This window comes from Panicum virgatum, chromosome 3N, assembly GCF_016808335.1.
Source record: "Panicum virgatum strain AP13 chromosome 3N, P.virgatum_v5, whole genome shotgun sequence".
Classification (NCBI taxonomy): domain Eukaryota; kingdom Viridiplantae; phylum Streptophyta; class Magnoliopsida; order Poales; family Poaceae; genus Panicum; species Panicum virgatum.
In genome coordinates, this window is record NC_053147.1 from 43,914,676 (window position 1) to 43,936,588 (window position 21,913).

The following is a 21,913-nucleotide window of genomic DNA, read 5'->3' on the forward strand; positions in this document are numbered from 1 at the left end:
CCAAACCGATGGATAATGTCGGAGATGAAGTCCACTACTCTATCTGATGAGATCTTGACAATGGGCTTGTACTCGATCCACTTGGTGAACTTGTCGACTGCTACCAGCACATGATTGAATCCTCCTAGAGCAACTGTTAATGGCCCGATCATGTCCAAGCTCCAACAAGTGAACGGCCATGATGGAGGGATTGTTATCAAATTGTGTGATGGGACGTGAGTCTTCTTGCCAAAGAATTGGCAACCAGGGCACCATCGGACCAGGTCTTCTGCGTCTGAGATAGCTGTTAGCCAGAAGAATCCTAACCTATACGCCTTGCCGACTAGTGTCCTTGATGCAGCATGATTGCCGCAAACTCCTTCGTGTATTTCTCAGAGGATGTCTTTGCCTTCTTCAAGGGTAACACACTTCATGAGGATTCCTGAAGCAGAGCACTTGTATAGGTTATCGCCGACGAGGACGAAACCCTTGCTGCACCTGGTGATGCGGGTAGCTTCAGCGCTTTTAGGATCAACATGTGGTGGTAGCTTGAATTCCTTGATGAAATCAATAAACTGAGTTTGCCAATCTTCATCAATCATCAGCACTTCTCTGACTATAGTCGGGGCCTCCGTGTCAGTGGCTTGTTGGCTTTGTTCCTTGACTGATGGGTGGTGGAGTTCATGGACAAAAACTCCTGGTGGAACAGCTGCTCGAGTGGACCCAAGTTTGGAGACGATATCAGCTCCCACGTTGTTGTTGCGATCAACGTGGTGGATTTCCAATCCATTGTATCCTTATTGACGTCCCATTCTTTATTGACTTGTTGAACGACGAGTAGAGAATCGCCGTAGACGAGTAGTCTCTTGATGCCGAGAGATACTGCTAGTCGGAGGCCGTGTAGCAATGCCTCGTATTCAACTTCATTATTGGAGACCTTGAACAAGATTTTGAACACATACTTCAATTGTTCTCCCTTGGGGGAGATGAACAAAACTCCTGCACCGCCTCCATCGATCTTGAGTGAGCCGTCGAAGTACATCACCCAATACTCTATAATGTTCTGGGGTGCTGGAATTTGGTTTTCCTGCCATTCAGCCAAGAAGTCGACTAGTGCCTGTGACTTGATTGCTGTTCTTGGCTTGAAGTTGATTTCTAAAGCTCCCACTTCAACTGCCCACTTTGAGATTCGTCTAGTGGCATCCCGATTGTGGAGTATATCCCCCAATGGGAAGTCAATTATGACTGAGATCTTGTATTCGTCGAAGTAGTGCCGGAGCTTCCTGGAGGTGATTAGAATTTCATACAGAAGTTTCTGAATTGGTGGGTATCTTACCTTTGATTCAGAGAGTACTTCGCTGATGAAGTAGATTGGTCTCTGAACACCGTAAGTGTGGCCTTCCTCCGAGCGTTCGACTACTATCGCCGTACTGACTACATGGGTAGTCGCAGCGATGTAGAGGAGTAATTCCTCATCGGGTAGTGGAGCTGTTAGAATTGGTGGTGACTGGAGATGTTGCTTGAGATTCTCGAGTGCTTCCACGGCTTCTTAGTCCACTCGAATTTGTCTTGTCGCTTTAGGAGTTTGAAGAAGGGTAATCCCCATTCGCCAAGCCTGGACAAGAATCGATTTAAGGCTGCCATGCAGCCTATAAGCTTCTGGATGTCTTTGATGGTTGTTGGGGCGTCCATGGCCATGATGGCATTGATCTTCTCTGGATTAGCCTCAATTCCTCGGTTACTAACGATGAATCCGAGTAGTTTTCTAGAGGGTACACCAAAGACGCACTTTGTTGGGTTGAGCTTCCAGCGGAATTTTCGGAGGTTGTTGAAGGTCTCTTCTAGGTCAGTAATGAATTGATCCAGTGTCTTCGTTTTGACAATGACATCGTCGACATAGGCTTCAACATTGCGATGTAGCTGGTCGGAGAAGCACAGCTGTATCGCACGCTGGTAAGTAGCACCGGCGTTCTTCAACCCAAAGGACATGGTCTTGTAGGCGTATGCCCCATAAGGGGTGATGAAGGCCGTCTTGATTTGGTCTTCCTCTTTTAGGGCGATTTGATGATACCCTGAGTAGCAGTCGAGGAAGGATAATAGGACGCATCCTACTGTCGAGTCGATTACTTGATCAATACGTGGTAGCCGGAAAGGATCCTTCGGGCAATGCTTGTTTAGATCAGTGTAGTCGACGCACATCCTCCACTCGTTGTTGTTCTTCTTCTGGACGAGCACAGGGTCGGCCAACCAATCAGGGTGGTAGACTTCCTTGATGAACCCAGCTACGAGTAGTTTTGCCAGCTCTTTCTTGATGGCTTCTCGCTTGTTCGGTGAGAACCACCGTAAGCGTTGCTTTTTTGGTGTTGCTTTAGGGTCGACCTTCAAGGCATGCTCGATCAACTCCTTGGGCACCCCTAGCATATCCGCTGGTTTCCACGCGAATACGTCTCGGTTGGCCCTAAGGAAGTTGATGAGCTCGAGTTCCTATTTGTCAACCAGCCCTGCTCCGATGATGGCTGTTTTGGAGTCGTCTCCCTCTTGCAGTTAGATAGTCTTAGTGCCCACACCATTGGTTGGTTTAACTTCTTGGAAGGCATCGACTCCTTGAGTGAGAGTTCTTTAGCAGCGGCAAGTATTTTGCTGACAGAGCTGGGAACCCGGATAGTAGAAGCATGATCTATTGCTTCATTGTCGCACTCGAAGGATTTGAGGAGGTCTCCCCATAGTGAAAGGACTCTTGTGTTGCCTGGCATCTTGAGGAGCAGGTAGACATAGTGTGGCACTGCCATGAATTTGGCTAGTGCAGGTTTTCCCAAGATAGCATGATAAGAGGACTCGAAGTTGGCTACTTCGAATTTGATGTACTCTGTCCAGAAGTTCTGTTCTGTACCAAATGTCACTGGGAGGGTAACCAAGCCAATTGGAGTAGAGGAATTTCCGAGGACGATGCCGTAGAACGGAGACTTGCTTGGAGTAAGCAGACTCATATAGTTGAGGCCCATCTTTACCAGTGTGCTTGCAAAGATTAGGTTGAGCCCAGTTCCGCCGTCGATGAGTACTTGAGTAATTTTGGAGCCCTGAACGACTAGATCGAGTACTAGCGGGAACTTTCCAGGTTCAGAGAAGCTGGTCCACTGATCCTCCCTGGAGAAGGTAATGGGGACCTCGCTATATTTGAGTGGCCTCTGAATTGCTGGTTCGACTGAGAGGATTTCTCTGAATAGGAGCTTCTGAGCTCGCTTGGAGAAGCTAGAATCTCCTCTGAATATGACGTTGACAGCGTTTTGCTGCTATTGGAAACCGTCACGGTCTTTCTTGTCATCTTCATCATCTTTGTCTTGTTCTTTCTTTGGAGTAGTTGCAGGTGCCGACTGGAAGGATTTGCCCAGGATCGTGCACTCCCACATCGAGTGGTTGCTCTTGGGGTGGATTGGACATCTTTTGTTGTGAAGTATCTTGTCGAACTAGTCTTGCGATTTGTCGCCCTTCTTACCACGTGGTGTGTGATCCATGGTTCCGACAGTATCGTCAGGCTTACGCTTATGCGTAGGATCCCGCTGGTTGTTGGGCCCTCCATGGTCGTTGTGGCGCTTCCTGTTGTTGTCATTGTTGTGGCGGGGAAAGCGACTGCATTCTTGCTCCTCTTCATCTGCCAGCGCTGCATCATGTCACGTAGATCTACCACTATTTTGGGCCGATTACACCCAAAGTCGCGGTATAGTGATTCGATGGTGATGCCGCTCTGGAAGTAGTCGATGACGTCATCGTCGGCGACGTTTGGGATGGTGGCTCTTGTGTCGAAGAAGCGCTTGACATAGGATCTGATCGACTCACCTTGTTCTTGCTTGCACATGGACAGGGCATGTCCAGTAGCTACACAGTGTAGCGACCCTTGGAAGTTGTCAATGAAGGCCTTCTTGAGGTCATCCCATGAGTGAATGGACTCGCGTGCCAAGCTTTCGAGCCACGTGAGGGGTGCGCGCTCTAGGGCCATCGGGAAGTAGAGGACCTTGGTGTTGGTGTCTCCCCCTGCAACACTAACAGCGGTCGAATATAAACGTAACCATTGAGCAGGGTCTTGCTTACCATCGTACTTCTGGATGTTTGTCGGCTTGAAATCCTTTGAGTACTCGACGTTGTCGAAGACACTACTGAGGGCTGGGAAATGATCGGAGTTGTCTGCAAGCTGTGCTCTGCGTCTTGCGTTGATGATGTCCCGTGCGTCCATAATGGAATCGGCTACCTCTTCCCTGTTGTTCCCACAATTGTTGTTGTTGCGGTTTGGCTGAGGGCCCGGAGCTTGATTTGCTTGTGGTTGGCCACTTCTGGGGCGGTGACTACTCGCAGCTTCCTGATCCTCTAGGTTTCTTCGATTCTACTATTCTTGCTATTGCTGACGCTGGTGGCCTCTGGTGGTACGGCTTGCTTGCGGTATTGCTGTTATGGTAGCCCTTGATCGCGTACCGTGAAGTGAGGACAGGGGGTTCTGTCTCTCAAGTTGTTCAACAGCGTTTTTGGTAAGATTTATGACTCGTTCCAACTCAGGATTCTGGGGCATTGTCATGAGTCACAGGGTTGCTTCTGTCATTGCGGCGATTGGTGTGGCGGGAGATGAGCATGTTCGGCCGCACGAGTCCTGCGCACTTCTTTGTGTTGATTCCTTTCCCTGCGGGCTGTATGAGTGACTTCGTCTTCATCAGCTGGAGCGTCTTGGGTCAGGTTGTCTGCTGAGATCTGATCCAAGTCTTCATTTGGATCATGGTGGCTTGGAGCACTGCGGGGCTGGATGATTACCGGAACCAAACGCTCGTGAGAGAAACTTTCCAGGTCTGATTCGTAATCAGCTAGGACAGTTCCACCGGAGCCAGTTTCCCTCTCGGTTTCGAGGGGAGTACTGTGTTGAAACGGGAGATCATCAATGCTGGTGACTTCTCGCAGGTTGTCTAGTAGTTCTGCGAGAGTATGATCTCGGCAAGATTTGAGTTGCATCTTAGCCAGCGTATTGGTGATGAAATCCAGGCTGTCTTGAGATGACTCGACTGGATCAGGATAGACGTCAAAAACGGGTGCCTCCCGGCTAGCGGTGGCTGATTGGTTTTCGACATGAAGTAGGCGATCCAAGCTATTTTCATAGAAGGATCTAATCATCTGTTTGTAAACAGACGATGAATTGCACAAACCAAAGACGGGTTGCGTGATAAGAGTCCCAATCCGAGTAAATTTCGATTTGAGATCAATCTGAGTCCGAGTAGAACACGAGTCGATTTCGAGTTTTGACTCGATCTCCTTGGCAAGGTCGGGAAGCAACATAACGCCGCGATCATGAGATCTGGCGAGCTTGTTGGAGTCTTCCGACGTGGAGCTCTTCGGCATGGGAGAGTTGGTTAAGTGGCTATCGAAGCCACCTGAACTATTGGTGACGCAGACCCACGAGCCGAAGATGAAGACACCTCTGGGAGGCGTCATGGTGCTGAAAGCGAAAGTGGCCATCGTACTCGCCAAGTCCCCTACCTAGCGCGCCAACTGTCGGTGTTTACTGCCAAGCCTACTCAGGGATACCCTTAGCAGTAGGATTTGTAGGTAGGGATCGACGGCTCTGGAACTCGATGGTGCAAGAAACACGAAGATTTAGACAGGTTCGGGCCGCGAGTTGCGTAATACCCTACGTCCTGTGTGGTGGTTTGTATTGCCTTAGGTGTAGATGATTGTCTTGAGGGGGTCCCTGCCCGCCCTTATATATCCAGGGGGACAGGATTACATGGAAAGTCCTAGCTGAGTACAATTGGAGTTCTACTACAACACGATCGGGTAGTTTCTTTGTACTGCAGGTAGTTCTACGCCTATTCGGGTAGTTACAAAAAGAGGTAAGGTATATCCATAATCTATACCTTACTCTAGAACATTCCATGCCTGTAAGCAGTCCTGCTACCCCGGGTCTGACAGGTGGGGCCCATGGGCCTGGCCGGCCAACCAGGTAGGTCGATCGGCCTGCCCGGGCCGCCAACCGCCCCCCAACTTCCTGGAGTGGGCTTGTCTTGGTCTCCCCTTGTCCTAAAGTTGAGGCACGGCCTGCCCCAGCTAGGTTTGCTTCAGTTCTTGGGCTTTACTTGGTCCATTTGTGTGGCGGAACCACCCAAAACTACTGGGCCCGGGTGCACTGATCTTCGTTGCTAAGCAACTCTGACCCAATTTGGCACTCACCGGTAGTTCCTCGAGTGAAGCCTCGATAAAAGCCACGCTATTCCAGGATCAGCAGACAACACTCACACGAAGGTGAACCCAGAGATTACAACACAAACCATTTCATACATCTCAGAGTGATTGCAGCGGAAAGAAAATTTATTACAAACCATGTTCAGACTAGCGAAGTACTACGGAGTTCCAACTCCTCAAATTATTCAAGTCTCAAAGTTCAGCGGAAGCATTAAAAGATAACTAATGAAATAACGTGACGCATCGGTAAAGCCCGTACGAATGCGTCACTCAGCGGGAGGGTGATTAGCACCAGCTGAAGGGCCATCCCACTCAACAGACCAACCCGGAGGCAGAGTACAAGGCCAAGTAAGACTCGCAAACAGATCTTCAAAGTTAGTACCTGAAAAACAGTGCCACAAGCAAGGCTGAGTATACTAATACTCAGCAAGACTGACCCGTCTCCGGATATAACATAGTCCGATAACTAGACATGCAAGGCTTTTTGGTTGGTAGGGTTTGTTTGCCAAAAATGCCGCTAAGTGTTGATCCTTACTTTCAGGTTTTACTTAGCCAGATTCTAGTGGAATTAACCATTCTAAATTTGCAACTAACTCTACTCAAACATGGTAGAGCAACCATTTAATCAACCAGCAGTATTTTCATCATCGTATTCCACTTGTTACTCTATGTGACCGAAATCATTAAGCAATCTCATGCCGTGAGAGGCGGACGATTCCGAATCGAATTTCAACCTGGCCAGGGGAACCTAGACCACACGCATGGGGATCGACTTCGCTCCCGCCCACGCTACTTTTCCCCTTTCTTTCCAGTCCGTGGATCCGGAACACCCTCCCCGACTACAGAGTCCGACCACTCTGCACCCGTACGTCGCGACATAAAAATAAACCCTACTTCTACCAGGAGGGTGCGAGATCGTTCCACTCGCCGGTCCAATCAGGTACTTAAGCTTACCGATTACCATATTTCTCGGTATGTGGCTAGTACTTTCAAATGCTTAACGAAATGAGCCACACATCGCGACCTTAGCCATTTTTGACTACACCAGCGGGGTATCACAACTACACAACCCCGCCTGTTGTCCTTACATTTCAACAGGAATTAAAGTCAGTACAATTCCTATTTGCTCGCGAGAGGCAGGGAACCACTCGACTTCTACCGTGCCTATTTAGCATGGCATCTAGTCGATAAAAAGATCCGGTATCAAACATAGGTTCCTATGGATCATGCATCTAGGGTTTTCGATCAACGCCTAGAGAACTTAAATGCAGAAAACCAACTATTACCATACATTAATAAATAGATAGCAGAATGATAATTCGGAAAAATAGTGGGATTATGCTCCGGGGCTTGCCTTCTTGGGTACTGTCAGGCAGAAAAGCTTCTGGGGCTTGGCCCAGGTCTTGAGACAAGTTAGTACAGTTCAGATTAACCTCCTGCTCCGCACGAGAGTCCGCGGGCACCAGTTCGTAGTCTCCGTCCGCGAGGTTAACCGTTTCTATATGCAATGCAAGATTTTGAGTTATTCAGGGATATAATTTCTTTCCTTCACGATAAAGTTGTAGTCCACGAAAGTTAATTTAGTGATGATTTCACATTTCATTGCATGGGCAATCGTTTATAGAGTAGCAAACATAACTACGGTTATTCATGAATGAGTGGGGTTTTGGGTTTTCATTTTTAATTTCAACACATAGCATGCTTTCATTATTCCTTAAAAACACAACTACTAAAGAGCTAGTGATGAAACACTAAAGTAACTCAGATTCAAACTTGAACATTCATGGTATAAATTTCAGCATCTACCATAGAGCAAAAACTATGACTATTCATGCAAATGGATTACTCTAGTTGCTTCATCTTTTTGTACAGAATGTTCAACATGGGTTCTGGTGCTACAAATTTTATGCAAGCAACTTCAAAGCATAAACTCAGTACTGAAATTTTTCCAGATTTTATACACTTATATAGCAGAGGTGATAAAAAGATTAAAACAACAATCCATTAACAAAGATTAATTCTACAGAAAGTTTTACTAAGGATTTGGTTCTCAAATTTTTACCAGAGACTAGTCCTGAGTTAAGAATACTCCAGAAAATTTTTCAAGATTTAACTCACTATGATAAATTAGTTATTCAGTTAACTTAACATGAGTTTGAATAAATTTCTCAAGATGTATTTGAACAGTATTGCATCTGAACTTTTTATCACTGGTAGAAAATACTCTAAACAAGATCATGCCCAAAAATAATGATCAGAAACATTGTAGATTACTCAGAACAAAAATAGTAAATCTAGCCCTAAGATGCTAAGCATGATTATTCGACAAAGCCAAACTCAGTAACTGTAGCTCAAAATTTTTAGACAGGAACACAGAGCTGAAAAGAGACTTCAGAAATAAATATGGATTTTTCTGAGCATAACAACTATATACGAGGAATTAAGTTGATTAAACAAGCATAAATCATGGTATATAGCAAATGAACTCTAATAAATTTGAAATTTAGATATTTGCAGGGATTCGGTGGCACAAGTCTGTAGTAAAATTTTCAGAGCAAGTTCATGTGCATATTTTCCAGAATTAAATTGAGAAAGCTAACAACAGATTAGAGAATCTTGATTGTTCTAACATGATAACTGTTTTGGTTTGGTGTCATCTTTTTTCTGTGATCTTAGCATCCCATTAGTTATAACATATCCAAAAAACAAGGTCATTTGATGAGCAGAACTTCATGAACATGCATAAGGTGATTTTCTTAATCTTTTCCCTAGATTAAATTCGGTTGAGTTTCTGCAAATGTGAATGTTACAAAATTTGTAAATTTTGTTACAAGGATTCCAGATCAGTTGAGTTTGCATTTTTCTGATTTTTCTGTGATTTGTTTCGTATTTTAGAAGTTCACTGGTATACACTGTAAAACTTGCAGAGACACCCTTGAACGAAAAAAAGAAATTACAACCGGGTCCTTTGCCGGCCTTCTCCGCCGTGGCATCTTGCCGGTGGTGTTCTGCGGTGCAGGGCTTACCAGGGCTGCCACGGGGAGGCGCGTGGGGGAGAAAGGATCGAGGAACACCTACCCTGGTCGACGTTCGAGCGTTTGGAGCACAGGTTCAAGCTCGTCGGCGTTGATGGCGGGTCGGTTGTTCGGTTCGCCGGCGCTGGAGGCGAAGGAGGGCTCAGGGTAGGGGAACAAGGCGCGCACGAGCACCGCGTGAGCTCGTGGATGCTTCTGGGGTAGCTGTCGGGCTCGGTCTTCCCCGGAGCTGGCCGGTCCGCGGTGAGCCTGAGCTCGCCGGCGGCGGCGCAAAAGGGGAACGGCTTCGGGAGGGGGTTTGGATTTGATTCCGCGCGCGTGGAGCTTAACTGGGAGGTGGCGAAGCTGCTGCGGTGGTCGGAGGGGGCAATGTGGGGCTGGGCTAGCCGGTCCGCGAGAGCTGGATCTCGGCGGCCATGGCGGAGCGGCGGGAGGAGGAAGAAGGGGCGCGACTATGGGGGTTCTGGGGGTCTTTATAGGCCAAAGAGCTCCTGGGTGAGGAATGGAGTGACTGGGGGCGGTCGATTTGGCCTGGGCGAGTCGACGGCGAGCGGGCGGAGGAGGCAGCGGCGCGGCGCATGGCTGGGGGTGTCGTGGCGGCTCGGGGAGCGGCCTGGGACGCGTGTGGGCGTGGGAGGGCGCCAAGGGGCGGGCCAGGTGGCGTGGAGAGGTTTCCCCGGGTCCATTTGGCCGCGGGCGCGCGGTGGACGAAGTCCACCGGCGGCGTACGGCGGGCGGCGCGAACAGAGCAGGCCGGGAAAGAGAGAGATGGAGATAAGGGCATATTTGTGATTTCTGAAATTCCAGGGACCTCTCGGTAAACTAAAATTATCTCCTAATTGGAGGGCTCAAATGGAAAAGTGTTGAATACCACTTTTGCATAACTTTTCAAGATCTACAACTTTTGTGTTATGCAAATTTTCATTTGAAACTCACATTTTGAACTATTGGTACATTTGCATATTTGCACAAAAGGACTTTAGTTTTATTCAGTTTTTGACTTGATTTTGGCTGAAGTTCAATTGAGCACAGTGTCAATTGAAACACCTCTCATGAGCCAACAAAAATTTTGTGCACATTTTTGAATTAAGTTTTGAGTAGCTTTTCACTCCTTTCTCTTTTTCCTTTAATTTCTTTTGTATGATTTGTATTTTATTTGGTCCTTTCTCTTTGAATTAGTTTCTCAAATTTTTATTTTAACTTTAACTAAGGTACATTGATTGTATTTAAAAGTACTGACACCTGAGGTGTCACAACCCACCCCCCTTAAAAGAATCTCGTCCCGAGATTGGATGTTTGGATTTAGGTGGGGAAAATGATATACCTGAGGTAGAGCTAAGGAAACCCGGATAATGTCGATTAAGATAATCCTCCGTCTCCCAAGTGGCTTCTTCCTCAGTGTGATGAGACCACTGAATTTTATACATTTTTACCACCTTTCGACGAGTACCTCTCTCTTTTTGATCCAGAATTTTGAGTGGATATTCGGTATATGAGAGATCGGGCTCCACTAAAATTTTCTGTTGATCAATGATTTCCGTAGGAACTCGAACACATTTCTTGAGTTGGGATATGTGGAAAACATTATGGATGGCGGCAAGTCGTGAAGGAAGTCGCAAACGATAAGCCACGGGTCCATATTCTTCAATGATTTCATATGGCCCGACATAGCGAGGTGCGAGCTTACCCCTGACTCCGAAACGTTGAACGCCTCGAGTTGGGGACACTCGTAAATAGACGTGATTACCAACCATGAACTTCAAAGGATCCCTTCTTTTATCGAAATAACTCTTTTGCCGAGACTGGGCTGCTCGGAGATTTGCTTGTACTATTTTTACTTTCTCTTCAGCCTCGACCACTAATTCAGGTCCAAAGATTTGACGTTCTCCAGTCTGGGACCAACTCAAAGGAGTTCGACACCGTCGACCATACAAGGCCTCGAAGGGTGCCATCTTCAGACTGGCCTGATAGCTGTTGTTATAAGAAAACTCAGCCAAGGATAAACATTTGTCCCAGTTTTTGTCATAATGGATGACACATGCTCGAAGCATATCCTCAAGAATTTGATTTACCCTTTCGGTCTGTCCGTCAGTCTGTGGATGGTAAGCTGAGCTTCGAATTAATTTAGTTCCGAGAGCCTCTTGGAGTTGCTCCCAAAACCTTGCCACAAACTGAGGACCCCGATCCGATATAATTGTTTTGGGTATACCGTGTAGGCAGACAATCCGATCAATATAGATCTCAGCATATTTCTTGGCTCGATATTCAGTATGCACTGGAATAAAATGAGCAGTCTTTGTGAGCCTATCAACAATGACCCAAATGGAATCATGGTGCTGAGAAGTATTTGGTAAGCCCACGATGAAATCCATGCTGATATCTTCCCATTTCCAAGACGGAATCGGTAGAGGTTGGAGAGTTCCAGCAACTTTCAAGTGACTAGCTTTCACTCTCTGGTAGGTGTCACATTCTGCGACATATTTGGCAATCTCTCTCTTCATGCGAGTCCACCAAAAATTTTGCCTGAGATCTTGGTACATCTTGGTGCTGCCCGGATGAATAGAGAATTTAGAGAGATGTGCTTCGTCCAGGATTTGTTTCCGCAGGTCAGGATTCTTGGGAACGACTAGGCGATCCTCGAACCACAAAATTCCTTTATGGTCCACTCGGAAACACTTATATTTATTTTCACCTTCTACTACTTGCTGCTTGATGATACCAACACTTTTGTCGTGTAATTGTGCCATGATGACCTGGTCATAGAGTGTCGGTTCCACCGAAATATGATTCAAAGAGCCCTGAGGAATAATTTCTAATTTCAGCCTTTGCATTTCAGCACACAATGTGTCATTATATGACTCCATTGATAGGCAATTGCAGTGAACCTTGCGACTGAGCGCATCGGCTACAACATTCGCCTTGCCCGGATGATAATGAACCTCCAGATCATAATCTTTAATTAATTCCAGCCATCTTCGTTGCCTCATATTCAGCTCACTTTGAGTGAAAATGTATTAGAGACTCTTATGGTCGGTATAGATATTGCAATGAGTGCCCATAAGATAATGTCTCCAAAGCTTGAGAGCATGAATAACGGCGGCTAGTTCCAGATCATGAGTGGGATAATTTAGCTCGTGTGGCCGAAGAGCTCGGGAAGCATAAGCTATCACCCGATTGTCTTGCATTAGAACACAACCAAGACCAGTGCCTGAAGCATCACAATAAACGTCATATGGTTTATTGTTGTCAGGTTGAGCCAAGACTGGTGCAGTGGTTAGATGTGCTCTCAATGTATGGAATGCTTCATCACACTTCGTGTTCCATTTAAACTTGACATCTTTCCTTAGTAGTTCTGTCATGGGCTTAGCAATTCTGGAGAAGTCCGGAATAAATCTGCGGTAATACCCCGCCAAGCCGAGAAAACTGCGGATCTGATGAACTGAAGTAGGAGGTTTCCAGTCCATCACTTCTTGTACTTTGCTGGGATCAACTGAAATGCCTTCACTAGATATAGTGTGACCCAGAAATTTGACTGTGTCTAGCCAGAATTCACACTTGGAGAATTTTGCGTACAGCTTATGATCTCTGAGACGTTGAAGAACAATGCACAGATGTTGCTCATGTTCTGCCTCATCTTTGGAATAGATCAGAATGTCGTCAATAAAGACCACGACTAACTTGTCAAGTTCCGGCATAAATACCGAGTTCATGAGATACATAAAATAAGCCGGAGCATTGGTGAGACCGAAAGACATAACCAAATATTCATAGAGACCATATCGGGTTGAGAAGGCGGTCTTGGGAATATCGCAAGGCCGGATTTTAATTTGATGATAACCTGAACGAAGATCAATCTTGGAGAAAATCTTTGCTCCAGCCAATTGATCAAACAATACATCAATGCGGGGAAGTGGATATTTATTTTTGATGGTCACCGCATTGAGAGGCCGGTAATCAACACACAACCTCAGACTATCATCCTTCTTCTTTACGAACAATGCTGGACAGCCCCAAGGTGAAGCACTTGGGCGGATAAAACCCTTGTCCAACAGTTCTTGTAGCTGGATTTTTAGTTCAGCCAATTCTTTAGGCGGCATTCGGTATGGCCTTTTTGAAATAGGTGCTATACCAGGCTGAAGTTCAATGACAAATTCGATATCCCGGTCTGGCGGCATACCAGGTAAATCTTCCGGAAAAACATCTACATACTCACGGACTACCGGAATATCTTCGAGACGAATATCTTTCATGGCATAGGCACAAGAGTTGTGACATTGATGATGTGGTAAATATAGAACCGAATGACCATGAGTTGGAGAATTTATTTCAACGGCTCGGGAAGAGATATCTAACATTACCCCATGTCTTTTCATCCAATCCATTCCCAGAATAATGTCCATACCTTCTAGTGGCAACAAGATTAAAGTGGTAGGAACAGTTTTACTACCCAAACTAAGTGGCGCATTATGAACGATTTGGTTTGATGCGACTTTACCACCCGGGGTAGATATCATGAATGACCCTTTTGTGTGACAGAAATCTAACCCAACCCTTGCTCCAAATTTAGAACTAATGAAGCTATGAGATGCACCAGAATCGAATAAGATAACAGCGGGGTGATGGTTTATAGAGAATGTACCCGACATGATTGGTGCTCCCTCGGGAAGTTCAGCAAGGTTGGTGAAGTTAAGTCGGCCCTGCCTGACTTGAATGGTTTGCCTCTTGCCCTAATTTTGATCGTTCCTGCGAGAAGCCTGCCCTTGAGTTTGTCCCGCCTGGGGGCACATCTTGGCAAAGTGATCTGGACTCCCGCATCGGAAACAGCGGTTATTATTATCAGGGCGAGCGGCTGGCTGAGTATTCGGCCTAGGGCCGTTCTGCTGCTGCTGAGGTGCAAATCGAGCTTGCTGAGGAAACCCGAATCGAGTCTGCTGCTGTTGAGGAGGTCGAATAATCCAACGCCCTGGCGGAGGGGCCTTCTGAGAGAGTGTGGGTGGGCTATTCTGCACAATACGATACCTCGGTGCAGAGGCACTCGAGGGTCCAGCAGGTGCCTTGCGCTTCTTTTCAGCGCGGTGTGCATAAATAAGATCCTCCTGAGATATTGCCATATTCACCAATTCATTGAATGAGTCCGCACGGACAAGGTTTAGCCTTTCTTGCAACTTGGTGCTAAGGCCTCGACGGAAGCGTTCACGCTTCTTAGCGTCGGTATCGGCATGATGTCCAGCATACTGACACAGTTGATGGAATACTTGGGCATATTGCACCACAGTACGAGTGCCCTGAGTTAAGGCCAAGAACTCGTTGAGCTTACGGTCAAGAAGTCCAGCTGGAATATGATGATCTCGAAAAGCCAATTTGAATTCATTCCAATTCACCACATGATCAGCCGGTAGCATCCCGTGGTAGTGATCCCACCACATACGAGCTGATCCGCGAAGCTGCTGCGCGGCATAGCGAGTCTTGTTCGCTTCGGAACAAGGAGTAGTCAATAGAGAAAACTTGGACTCGATCGTGCGAATCCAAGCGTCAGCGTCCAGAGGCTCATCCGCTTTATTGAACAGCGGAGGCTGAGTACTGAGGAAATCTTGGTAGCTCGCTTCTTGTGCGTGATGAGCATGATGCCCACCCCGCGGTTGTTGCTGAGCTTGAACCAACTGCCGCAAAATCTCTGTCTGGGCAGCAAGAACCTCAGCAATACCCACTGGTGGAGGAGGTGGAGGTGGATCGCCATTCCCTCCGGCTCCAAAACCACTAGGGGTGCCTCGAGTTGATCCAACCATCTGAAATGTGAGTACTTTTGCATTAGGCTCATCATTATCATCATTTCAAATGGAATATACAACTCAAAATGACATGGAAATACTGGAAATTGCTTAATCAGGTTGTGCAGCAAAACCAGCGATACGAAAACGCTCATAACTGGAGTTTGGTACATGATATGGACTTGAAATTTTTACAAGAGATAGGAAATTTCATGATCTACAACTTTGGTAGTCATCACAAAGTCAGATTTCCAGAGTAGGTTAGTCGAAAAATTCAATTACTCCTCCTCTGGTTTTTCTGCTTCACAGAAAACAGAGCTTCTGTAATTTGCGATTATCTCCTGCAATACCAATCCGTTTGGGCTGAAATTTTGTGAGCAGGTTCCTGATGAAATTTGGAACAACTTTGGTATTCAACTCAGGAGCTAAATCCGAAAAGAAAAGAGGATAAAAATTCGAACTAGCTGCTGCCTTCAGCTTTTTGCAGATCACTGATAATTAACACTAGTAGCATTAGGGGTTCATTACATCCATCGTTCTCTCATTTCTACTTGGTCACTCCTAACATCAGTACTAAGGGGGTTACTCAACTCTAAGTTAGCCTAGTAGCCATGATCAAAAAGTAGGCCACACTAAGAGGAGTCTACAAAAGCTAAGAAACAGCGCCTCGGTCTACATGTTGACCGATGCCTCACTCGCCGCGGGAGTGTGAACCTCAACCGGTGCGGGCTGCGGCGCCTGGTCCTCGGAGTCCATCTCTGAAACGCCCTCTATCTCCCGGGGCTCGTCCTCCTCGTCCACCTGCATCTCGTCGGGAGGTGCGTGAAGGGCATCCTGCGCGTGCTGTATCGCGTGGAGCTGCCCCTGAGCCTCGTCCATCTCAAGCTGCAGGTCGTGAAACTGGTCCTCCAGGAAGTTGATCGTAGCGTCACGATCCGACACAGTGTCCTGAAGCTTGTGAACCTGGCCGTGGAGCTGGGCGATAAGAGTAGCCCTGCTCTCGAGCTCGGTACTAGCCTCCTGAAGCTGCCCATCTCTCAGCTGGACCGCCAGGTGCAAGGCCTGAGCGTGGTCCACCAACTGAGCGACGGCGTAACCCTGGTAAGTGTGAAGTCTGTAGAGACCGTCCAAGCACCTCGCTGTCGTCCGAAGGGCCCCAACCGGGTCAAGGGTAGCGACCACGTCCACGTGTGCCATCCGGTCGAGCCAAAGCGGGTCTGCCGGGTCAGGTGCAGGGAACAACCCGAACGCGGTCAGAACCACCTCCAGAGGGTGCGAAGAGCAAAAAGCGGTCATCGCCCTCATGGCGGTAAGCTCCCAGGTGTCCAGCAGGTAGTGACCGACCATCTGAGTCACGATCGGCTCCCACCCGTTGAGCGGGTGCTGCGGAATCACCATCGTCACACTGCAGCGACGAACTCCGTCCTCAACAAACTCGTGGCCATCGTAAACCGGTGGCTGGAGGTAACCGGCTGCACTCAAAAGCTCCCAAAGACGGCGGGGAAACCCGTCCCAGTGCAGGCAAGCGGAGTGCACGTGCCCCTACGCGTCAACGACCAGCAGCTCTTCCATCTGTCCCAACAAAAGACCGACGGATCAGCTGATGGTAACAAGAACTACTAACTCTGGAATAGTGAAAGAATTGGCCAAAACTGTCGAGAACTTGCTTCAAAAATTCTCAAAAATTTACACAATATCCCTCTGATATTAAGGAATAATTCATCTAGTCACCACTAAGATCAATTCGGACTCCATGGGGGTGATATGCTCAGGTATTCAGAGTGAAGTCAACCAGGAAAACTGAGTGTCCAGAGTGGGTGTATTTTGACTATAACTCTCAATCCAGACGTCAAAAATTCTTCAAATTTTTATGGTAAGCTCATCACTTAGTTGTCTACAACTTTCATGTTGAACGATTTTTAGTTTGAACAACTTATAAAGGTCGAAAAATTTCAGTTGTATAGACGGTTCAGAGTTAACAGTTTTACACAGGGTTGATCCAAAAATACAAATACCATGCTAGAAGGCTTCAAAGATTTTCAAATTTTTACAGCAGCTTGATAACTTAGGAAAAATCATTTAGTCTCACTACCCCAAGTCGATTTGAGTGACTTAACAGAAGGTTAAAATTCTTGGAAACCAGGTTGCAGACTTTCTGGATGCTCCTAAGGATAGTGTTTTAACTGATTTGCTTGCGATTTCCCCAGAGATTTATTTGCTAATCTTTTTGAGAATGAATGCAGAACCTATACGTCCTCACCAAGGAAAAATTGCCAAGTAACCTTGGTCTTACGCAATGACTTTGGTGGCATACATATTACGTCTCTCACTATATAGCTACTCGATATAGCTAGATAGCCTATAATTCGATTTCGAGTTAGCGTACCTGCAGAAGATTGACAGTATATAAAATGAACCTTTCGTGCCAGCACTCACGAAAGCGTCCCCATACATTACCGATCACTATAGAATCGGCATCCATACCATTACCGCCGTATGGACAACGTTAAGCATACGTTATCGAAACAACGTATTGACTGAGTACCGTCTTTGACGGGGAATTGAATTCCAATTTCGAACCATTACTCCCCATATATTCAACCGAAGTTGGTATATGGGCAGCAGCTCAAGTAGGCCACTGCTTGAGCTCCAGCGTTCGGCTCACATCACCGACGGGAAGGTCAGACTCCCTCAGCTGACTGAGTAAGCATACCTTCGTGGCGATGATGTAGTTGCAGAATTTAGATTACAGAATTTAAATACTGAAAAGTAACATGCTGGAAGTTAGCCATACAAATAAGCCACCTGATTATACCCATAAGACTCCCTAGGGCTTTACGTCCTAGACTTGTCCTTGGAGATCCTAAACTCTTTCAAAAACTTTAGTAACTTTGGAGTCAAGTTTTAAGTTGTTGTTGTGAAAACCGAGGTTGCCATCTCTGGTAGGCTGTCTACGAGCTCTGATGCCAGCTGTGGCGGAACCACCCAAAACTACTGGGCCCGGGTGCACTGATCTTCGTTGCTAAGCAACTCTGACCCAATTTGGCACTCACCGGTAGTTCCTCGAGTGAAGCCTCGATAAAAGCCACGCTATTCCAGGATCAGCAGACAACACTCACACGAAGGTGAGCCCAGAGATTACAACACAAACCATTTCATACATCTCAGAGTGATTGCAGCGGAAAGAAAATTTATTACAAACCATGTTCAGACTAGCGAAGTACTACGGAGTTCCAACTCCTCAAATTATTCAAGTCTCAAAGTTCAGCGGAAGCATTAAAAGATAACTAACGAAATAACGTGACGCATCGGTAAAGCCCGTACGAATGCGTCACTCAGCGGGAGGGTGATTAGCACCAGCTGAAGGGCCATCCTACTCAACAGACCAACCCGGAGGCAGAGTACAAGGCCAAGTAAGACTCGCAAACAGATCTTCAAAGTTAGTACCTGAAAAACAGTGCCACAAGCAAGGCTGAGTATACTAATACTCAGCAAGACTGACCCGTCTCCGGATATAACATAGTCCGATAACTAGACATGCAAGGCTTTTTGGTTGGTAGGGTTTGTTTGCCAAAAATGCCGCTAAGTGTTGATCCTTACTTTCAGGTTTTACTTAGCCAGATTCTAGTGGAATTAACCATTCTAAATTTGCAACTAACTCTACTCAAACATGGTAGAGCAACCATTTAATCAACCAGCAGTATTTTCATCATCGTATTCCACTTGTTACTCTATGTGACCGAAATCATTAAGCAATCTCATGCCGTGAGAGGCGGACGATTCCGAATCGAATTTCAACCTGGCCAGGGGAACCTAGACCACACGCATGGGGATCGACTTCGCTCCCGCCCACGCTACTTTTCCCCTTTCTTTCCAGTCCGTGGATCCGGAACACCCTCCCCGACTACAGAGTCCGACCACTCTGCACCCGTACGTCGCGACATAAAAATAAACCCTACTTCTACCAGGAGGGTGCGAGATCGTTCCACTCGCCGGTCCAATCAGGTACTTAAGCTTACCGATTACCATATTTCTCGGTATGTGGCTAGTACTTTCAAACGCTTAACGAAATGAGCCACACACCGCGACCTTAGCCATTTTGACTACACCAGCGGGGTATCACAACTACACAACCCCGCCTGTTGTCCTTACATTTCAACAAGAATTAAAGTCAGTACAATTCCTATTTGCTCGCGAGAGGCAGGGAACCACTCGACTTCTACCGTGCCTATTTAGCATGGCATCTAGTCGATAAAAAGATCCGGTATCAAACATAGGTTCCTATGGATCATGCATCTAGGGTTTTCGATCAACGCCTAGAGAACTTAAATGCAGAAAACCAACTATTACCATACATTAATAAATAGATAGCAGAATGATAATTTGGAAAAATAGTGGGATTATGCTCCGGGGCTTGCCTTCTTGGGCACTGTCAGGCAGAAAAGCTTCTGGGGCTTGGCCCAGGTCTTGAGACAAGTTAGTACAGTTCAGATTAACCTCCTGCTCCGCACGAGAGTCCGCAGGCACCAGTTCGTAGTCTCCGTCCGCGAGGTTAACCGTTTCTATATGCAATGCAAGATTTTGAGTTATTCAGGGATATAATTTCTTTCCTTCACGATAAAGTTGTAGTCCACGAAAGTTAATTTAGTGATGATTTCACATTTCATTGCATGGGCAATCGTTTATAGAGTAGCAAACATAACTACGGTTATTCATGAATGAGTGGGGTTTTGGGTTTTCATTTTTAATTTCAACACATAGCATGCTTTCATTATTCCTTAACAACACAACTACTAAAGAGCTAGTGATAAAACACTAAAGTAACTCAGATTCAAACTTGAACATTCATGGTATAAATTTCAGCATCTACCATAGAGCAAAAACTATAACTATTCATGCAAATGGATTACTCTAGTTGCTTCATCTTTTTGTACAGAATGTTCAACATGGGTTCTGGTGCTACAAATTTTATGCAAGCAACTTCAAAGCATAAACTCAGTACTGAAATTTTTCCAGATTTTATACACTTATATAGCAGAGGTGATAAAAAGATTAAAAACAGCAATCCATTGACAAAGATTAATTCTACAGAAAGTTTTACTAAGGATTTGGTTCTCAAATTTTTACCAGAGACTAGTCCTGAGTTAAGCATACTCCAGAAAATTTTTCAAGATTTAACTCACTATGATAAATTAGTTATTCAGTTAACTTAACATGAGTTTGAATAAATTTCTCAAGATGCATTTGACCAGTATTGCATCTGAACTTTTTATCACTGGTAGAACATACTCTAAAAAAGATCATGCCCAAAAATAATGATCAGAAACATTGTAGATTACTCAGAACAAAAATAGTAAATCTAGCCCTAAGATGCTAAGCATGATTATTCGACAAAGCCAAACTCAGTAACTGCAGCTCAAAATTTTTATACAGGAACAAAGAGCTAAAAAGAGACTTCAGAAATAAATATGGATTTTTCTGAGCATAACAACTATATACGAGGAATTAAGTTGATTAAACAAGCATAAATCATGGTATATAGCAAATGAACTCTAATAAATTTGAAATTTAGAGATTTGCAGGGATTCAGTGGCTCAAGTCTGTAGTAAAATTTTCAGAGCAAGTTCATGTGCATATTTTCCAGAATTAAATCGAGAAAGCTAACAACAGATTAGAGAATCTTGATTGTTCTAACATGATAAATGTTTTGGTTTGGTGTCATCTTTTTTCTGTGATCTTAGCATCCCATTAGTTATAACATATCCAAAAATCAAGGTCATTTGATGAGCAGAACTTCATGAACATGCATACGGTGATTTTCTTAATCTTTTCCCTAGATTAAATTCGGTTGAGTTTCTGCAAATGTGAATGTTACAAAATTTGTAAATTTTGTTGCAAGGATTCCAGATCAGTTGAGTTTGCATTTTTCTGATTTTTCTGTGATTTGTTTCGCATTTTAGAAGTTCACTGGTATACACTGTAAAACTTGCAGAGACACCCTTGAACGAAAAAAAGAAATTACAACCGGGTCCTTCGCCGGCCTTCTCCTCCGTGGCATCTTGCCGGTGGTGTTCTGCGGTGCAGGGCTTACCGGGGCTGCCACGGGGAGGCGCGTGGGGGAGAAAGGATCGAGGAACACCTACCCAGGTCGACGTTCGAGCGTTTGGAGCACAGGTTCAAGCTCGTCGGCGTTGATGGCGGGTCGGTTGTTCGGTTCGCCGGCGCTGGAGGCGAAGGAGGGCTCGGGGTAGGGGAACAAGGCGCGCACGAGCACCGCGTGAGCTCATGGATGCTTCTGGGGTAGCTGTCGGGCTCGGTCTTCCCCGGAGCTGGCCGGTCCGCGGTGAGCCTGAGCTCGCCGGCGGCGGCGCAAAAGGGGAACGGCTTCGGGAGGGGGTTTAGATTCGATTCCGCGCACGTGGAGCTTAACTGGGAGGTGGCGAAGCTGCTGCGGTGGTCGGAGGGGGCAATGTGGGGCTGGGCTAGCCGGTCCGCGAGAGCTGGATCTCGGCGGCCATGGCGGAGCGGCGGGAGGAGGAAGAAGGGGAAGAAGGGGCGCGACTGTGGGGGTTCTGGGGGTCTTTATAGGCCAAAGAGCTCCTGGGTGAGGAATGGAGTGACTGGGGGCGGTCGATTTGGCCTGGGCGAGTCGACGGCGAGCGGGCGGAGGAGGCAGCGGCGCGGCGCATGGCTGGCGGTGTCGTGGCGGCTCGGGGAGCGGCCTGGGACGCGTGTGGGCGTGGGAGGGCGCCAAGGGGCGGGCCAGGTGGCGTGGAGAGGTTTCCCCGGGTCCATTTGGCCGCGGGCGTGCGGTGGACGAAGTCCACCGGCGGCGTACGGCGGGCGGCGCGAACAGAGCAGGCCGGGAAAGAGAGAGATGGAGATAAGGGCATATTTGTGATTTCTGAAATTCCAGGG